This window comes from Hipposideros armiger, unplaced genomic scaffold (assembly GCF_001890085.2).
Source record: "Hipposideros armiger isolate ML-2016 unplaced genomic scaffold, ASM189008v1 scaffold_855, whole genome shotgun sequence".
Taxonomy (NCBI): Eukaryota; Metazoa; Chordata; class Mammalia; order Chiroptera; family Hipposideridae; genus Hipposideros; species Hipposideros armiger.
In genome coordinates, this window is record NW_017732205.1 from 83924 (window position 1) to 90512 (window position 6589).

The following is a 6589-nucleotide window of genomic DNA, read 5'->3' on the forward strand; positions in this document are numbered from 1 at the left end:
TCTAGGAAACTTCAGTGTCTCTGTAGGATAGCCACCCAACACCTTCAATCTACTATTTCTTGACCTCAAATACACAATGATAAATTTCACCTCCACTCAACATAGACTACCCCACATTGCCAGAAATACATCCTGAACCTTGTCATCACTAAGAATGGTTCCACACCCCAAATCTTAACTGCGGGACTGCAGCCTCAGTCCCAGCTGATGCCCCTGCAGGTTGTGTAACTCCTTTCGGACCCTGCACAGCCCCACTTCCGGCTCCCTGCGACCCCAGAGTGTGCTAAGCCCCCCTATGCCCTCTGCTGCTGCTGGCATCTGCCCGTGGTGTGAATGAAAGAGGCGGTGCCATCAGCACCCTCAGCAAGGTCAGCCTGCACCTCCTCCTATGCGACAATGGCATAGACACCGTGAAGCATCTGTGTGGTGACTGACTCCCCATCGAGTTCCCAGACTCATAGTATCGTGTCATCACCTCCAACAAGAGGTTCTTTTCCCTCACTGCAACCTACAGGGGCGCCATCGTGGGAAGGATCGTAGCTGAAATTAAAAGTAGGCCCAAAATACAATACACAAGAATGTTCCCTTTTTCTTGAGAGTTTAAAAGATCACATATCCACCACTGCAAAGCCATCTACCTGCACATCTTCACCACTAACAACACAGCAATAAATTTTTACAAAAACAGACTTTAAGCAGCATCACCATTTCCCCAACTACTACTCCATCTGTGGGGCCTTCAAAGACGGTTTCATCCACATCCTCTACATCAGTGGTGACCACCTTCTGTGGACCATCCTGTACTACAGCCAGCACTTGGGCTCTGCTCTAGCAAACCTGAACCCCTGCATGGGATCTACCACCGGGCCCACAGCCTGCTCTGCAGCTTCCTGCCATGGTGGAGCATCTCCACCAACAGAGGCATCGAGTACAGACAGGTCATGTGATGCCAGCCAGGCAGCTGCCAGCAGGTTCCACCCCTCGGCGCCCTGCGGAGCCCTCCTTCCCAGCCATCGGACCTCAGTTGTCCTCTGCAGAGACGCTGACCCATCTGCCTGGCCTTGCTGAAGACCCCTGCTACGCGGGCTCAGGAGCAGAACGTCGTGAGGCGGGAGCGCCTGGTCTGTGACAGGCTCTTCTAGCCCTTCTTCCTGCTCTGGAAACCTTTGCCCCGTGCCCTGGCCTGGCCCCCCATGTGAGCGCACCAGACTCACAGGTCGGCTGGAGTGTGGCAGCGCTCACTGTGGTCTGTTTCTTAGGCTGCCCCAGGAGTAAGGGGAGAAAGGAAGAAACTGCCTCCCCTGCACCTCCACACTGGCCTCTTCCCCTCCACTACCTGTTCCTGGCAGCTCATTCCTCCAAAGCCAGAATGAACTTCTAAGAGGGAGCAACCCAAGTGTTACGGACAGACTAGACGCGAAAGACACAATGAGGTGGTTAAATAAAGGGAATACCAGACCCTCATCCAGAACCAGCCTATAGATGCCTGGGGGGCGGGGAACAGCCTCCACCTCCTCAGGAGGGGAAGGCTTTTCACCCAAGCACAGAGCTCTGAGGTTTAGCTCCCTGACACAGGCAGAAAATGGAACAGTTTCCCACTCCTCTGCTGGCAGAAAGCATGGAACTGCCTATCAGATAGTAGATGAGCCATTCAGCTGAACTGCCACAGGGAGCCAGGCTGAGGAAAAGTGCCAGATCAGTTCCTGGGTGTCCTCTCCCCCAGCCCCCCGGTCCCATGAGCTGTAACTCCAAGGTCTGGCCAGGTGCAAACAGCGGGAAGCTGAGTGTGGTGTTGATCAAGTGGGACCTGGCCTTTGGGGTTGGGGACAATCACGTGCTTTGTGGTCCCTCAGCCTCTGGGAGCAGAGACAGGAGAGGCTGTCAATGCCAAGAAGCATGCATTAGGACATCACTTGCTTCTGGCATCCCTTCCACTCCCATCCCCCAAAACTGCTTGCTGCCTTCCCTGCCCTCCAGAGTAGAGGGGGTTGGCGGCATCATATCCAGCATTGCTGCCATGTCATGCAGCCATTGTCACAGCGCTGGCCTCAGCGGGAGGAAAAGGGGGTACAATTGGGCAGTGAGAGCTCGGGGACCAGTGTCCTTGCCTTCCTCAGAACTCGCAGCCCGGGGGCTCCTCTGGCCTTATGGTGGGAAAAGGAGGTTCTCCAGGTGAAGGTGAGCCCGGGCACGAAAAGCATTCCTCCTCCCTCGGCCACCTCACGCTCTCACTGACTGGTGCCCACTCTGCGCTGATGTGGCTTCTAGCTGAGACTCACAGCTCAGTGTCCTCTAATCTGAATCAATGATGATCATGTGGTTTTTATTTCTGCCCTGAGAGGTAACAGCATCACTATGCACCATTAACACTTCAACTCAACATTTCCACTTATGTATCTAGAAAGCCCCTCAAAGCCTCATGATCAAAATCTATCTCTCTCTCTCCCTCACACACACACACACACACACACACACACACACACACACACACACACACACACACACACTGAATCTCTTATCTCCTCCTCAGTAAAAGGCATCACCACCCAGTTGCTTGAGCTAGAAACCTGGTAGTCATCCTTGCCTACACCCTCTACCTCTCCCAATTCATCAACATTTTCTACTAATATTATCTCTAGCCTTCTCTCAAATCCAATCAATTTCCCTTGTTCAAATAATGAATGACAACCCTGTTCAAATAAGGAAACTAAAGCTGAGAGAGGTTAAGACATTGCACAAAGTCACACAACTATTAGGTGGCAGAGCCAACTCTCACTCCCATCTGATTCCAAAGCCCATGAATACTGCCTCATTGGGAGGAGCTCTCGGAGCCAAAGATGTCTCTAGGAAACACAAATGAGCATTTCAACTGCAGGATGGCCCAAAACCCAAGGAAAAAGAGGCCCTTGGGGTAATTATCCTTCCAGGGAATTATTTAAAGCCTCAACAAAATCAGTGATAGTTCCAAGAACATCTGTGTCCAGCAGGTATTCCTGGGGCAGTTTCTACATGAAGCCAAAAAATGGATCTTATGCCCAGAATGAAGAGAGAAGGATGCAAACAGATGCTGAATAGGAGAATAAATCATAGAAATTAACCATTGAGGGACATGTGTCATGAGTGAGAATCATCCTTTGCTTGTTAAGGCCCTGAGACTTTGAGGTTGTTTGCTACCATAGCATAACCTGGTTTATCCAGACTGATTCAACCTCTTCTATTTTCATTCTGGCTTATTTGGTATCCTCACTCTCAAATCCAGAAAGAAATAAAGATTGAAATGACTGCAAAGTAGTATTCTTCCCTTGGGAAATGTTTCTAGTAATTTCATCTATCCTTTTGTTAAGTTCATGTTTCTCCCTGGTTCTCCTCTTGACACTTCTGATGTCTGTGAAGGTGTCCATGGGATGGACTGAGAAGAAATGAATGTTGGGAGGGGAATAAATGAATGGCATTTTTTCAGCATACCCCAAAATGAAATTACCTTGAAAATTACATAAGAATAGACTATGAAGCCTAGGAAAAGGTGATGTAAATAGGATCTATTTTTATACTATATTATCTTCCTAGATGTATATCTTTAAGTCTACCTCAGTGTAGCCAGCTAAAATGTTCTTTGCACTAGGAGCTATATCTATCTCTATTCAGTGACTGAGAACTTTAAATTACTTTGGGTTAAAAGCATGGGATTTGGAGTCTAACAGAAGTAGATTTATGTCCTGGTTCTCTGCCAATTCCCAGCTGTGTGACCTTGATCAAGTCTAATAATATCTACGTCATAGTGTCATTGTGAGGTTTGAACTATCAGTGAATGTACAGTGCTTATTGCAGTAGATGCCAGGGCTTAATAGGTGCTAGTTAGGAGTAGTAGCAGTGATAACTATCATTTTCATCATTATTGTTATTTCCATTACATAACAGACCTACAAGGACATGTTTTTGTGTATGTAATCCATAGCAGCTGAGTCTGAAAGACAAGAGAATGTGAAGCCTCTTTTGGAAGATGGGAGAAATAAACTCCAACACACATGCAAACCGAAGAATACATGGCTCTTGTGGATAACTTATGAGTTAATTTCTGGAAAGGAATCAAGAGATGATCTGTGTAAAATTAATCTTTTTTAAATTTAAAATGTATCTTTATCAAAGCAATTCTTGTATATTTGGAGGCAAATCTGACTACCATAAGGCTTATAACAAAAAATAAGTCACTTGTTTGGGGTGGTGTGGAGGTAAACTCAAAAGATTTGTTATGATACGGTAAGGGTGAGAGAAAAAGCTATATCTAGAATAGCTCCCACTTTGGGGGGTCCTTAGCAACTGGGTGGATGGCAGGCCCATTAACTAAGATGGAGAAGTCTGGTAGATGAGCAGGATTTCCAGCAGAGGATGGAAGCAAAAAATTCAAGAGTGCTAATTTGGATCTAGAAATCTAGACAGCAAATGTAAAGATGTTGAGTAGACAATGCCTAGAGGTCAGGGCACAAGTCATGGGGAAAGCTACTGCTTTGGAGGTCACTGGCATGTACATGTTAAATATTTAATATTTAAATGATAGCAACTTAGGAAAAGAAGGCTTTAAAAAACTGATGCTGAAGCCCTTTAACATGTAGAGCTCAGAATGAGGAAGGGCAGCCAGGAAAGGTGACTGAGAAGCAGTGGCCGGTAAGATTGGCAAAGTGCCGGGAGGGCATGGTGGCTCTGGAGTAAACAGTAGTTCAGGGAGGCGGTCAACTGTGTGCGTGCAGCTCAGTATTCACAACATAAACACAGCTATCCTTTATTTCCCTGCCTCTGCCCTACATGGACCACTGTGCTTTTGCTCTTATTGTTATTTTCTTGCATTGCAATGCCTCCTCCTTGCAAACCCCACCTATCCTTTATGGCCCAGCAAGAATGCCATCACCTTAGTAATGCACTTCTTGACCCCACTCATAAAACATACTCTCTTCCTCCATAATATCCCATAGCCTGCTGCATAGCCCACTACCTTTTATTCTGCTGTGTGCTAACATTATATGTATTCTCCCTTCATCCTTCCTGTATCCCATTAGGAGGCCCCAACCCCTCCTAATGTAGCAGAGTGTTGGGCATACACAAGGTACTCAATAAAGATTATCACTGAGTCAACTCCAAAAACATAGGGCTCAAGTCTAGAAAAGTACCTACAAAGGACAATCTCTTTTATTACTTTAGATTTCTGTTTGCTAGTATGTGCATCATCTGTACCCAAGGAATTCTTTATACAGTTTCCTGGAAAAAAAAATATATATATATGTAATCTCCTGAGCTAATGGCTATTTAAAAAACCATTTAGATTCATCTTTCCCCCAGATCTCAGGTATGAAAATAACAAGTTGCAAAAGTCCCACAGATGAAACAACCTTTGTGATCCCTGAACTTCACACTGAAAAGCTAAAAAGACTGTACCCATGCAAACCTTGGGTTAGAAGGCAGGTAGCACTGCTTCAGTGTTATCGCTTCAAACATCATCCTCCTCCTACACTGCAGAGGAGGACTGTGGTAGAAAGAAGTCATCTGGAAGGTGATTCTGATTAAAAGTTGAAGGGAGAGGAGAGAGAAAAACAGGTTACCAATGGTAAACACAGAGTCAAAACCAATGATTATAGAATTAGTGGGGTGATCACATTGTAAGGTGCAAAAATGTTGAACACCTGAAACTAATATCATTAATATAAGGTATACTAACTATACTTAAATTTAAAAAAATAATTAACATAAAAATGTTATGAACCAAAGAGAATTTCTACACACCTAATAATCAATAAGAGCTGTTTACCAAGCTTCCATGGGCAACATGCTGTAAAAACGGCTGGGGCTTATGGTGAGAATGTTAATCTTTATGATTTCCTGTGTCTCCTCCTCTGTTTTGCACCATGTTGCATCACAATTGTCTTCTAACACTAATCACTCTTTCATGGTCAGTGGCAATTCAGAAAATTAGATCCTCAAACTTTTGCTAAAAAAGTCTAGGACTTTACAGATATTTGCAGATAGGCAAGTAGCCCAGTAATTAAGGATATACATTCCTTTTAGTTTCATATTCCAGACCTACCACATATTAACTGTATGATCATCTCAACTGTTTGTTTTCAGTTAAGATTCCTACTTTCTGTATTTTCAGACCCACATATTCAGAGTTAGAAAACTTTTTGAGAGTGCAAGGTGATGACAATTGTGAATACCCAGTAATAGACTACATAAGTATAAATAACCAACCTATCCTCCATTTGCCACCAGGATTTTCTCATAACACTAAAAAGCCTAGTAACCTCCTTTTCTTAATGGTGGCGCCAGTTCAACCACACTCTGGAAGGTATTGGTTTCCTTAAGTACAATGTGAAACCATCAGTATAAAAGGGCAGCATGGGGAAAAGGACAGTATGGGGCTTTGTGGTCTATAGATCAGTTGCTCATACAAGAACCTGGGAGGGAAAAAGCACCCAAAAGATTAGTCACTTCATTTTGTGTTGCAGAATTCAATTCAGGTTAACAAAGCATTTTCCAACAAAGGAGATGGCAGTATTCACTTGCTCTGGGCTGAATAAACAAATGTGGGAATTGTGGGTTA

The 6589-nt window shown here is 44.8% G+C and overlaps 1 pseudogene; it reads left to right on the forward strand.

Annotated features, from left to right (window-relative positions):
- Positions 1–333: 333 nt before the first annotated feature.
- Positions 334–947, forward strand: LOC109374668 (N-alpha-acetyltransferase 60 pseudogene; annotated as a pseudogene).
- Positions 948–6589: the final 5642 nt, after the last annotated feature.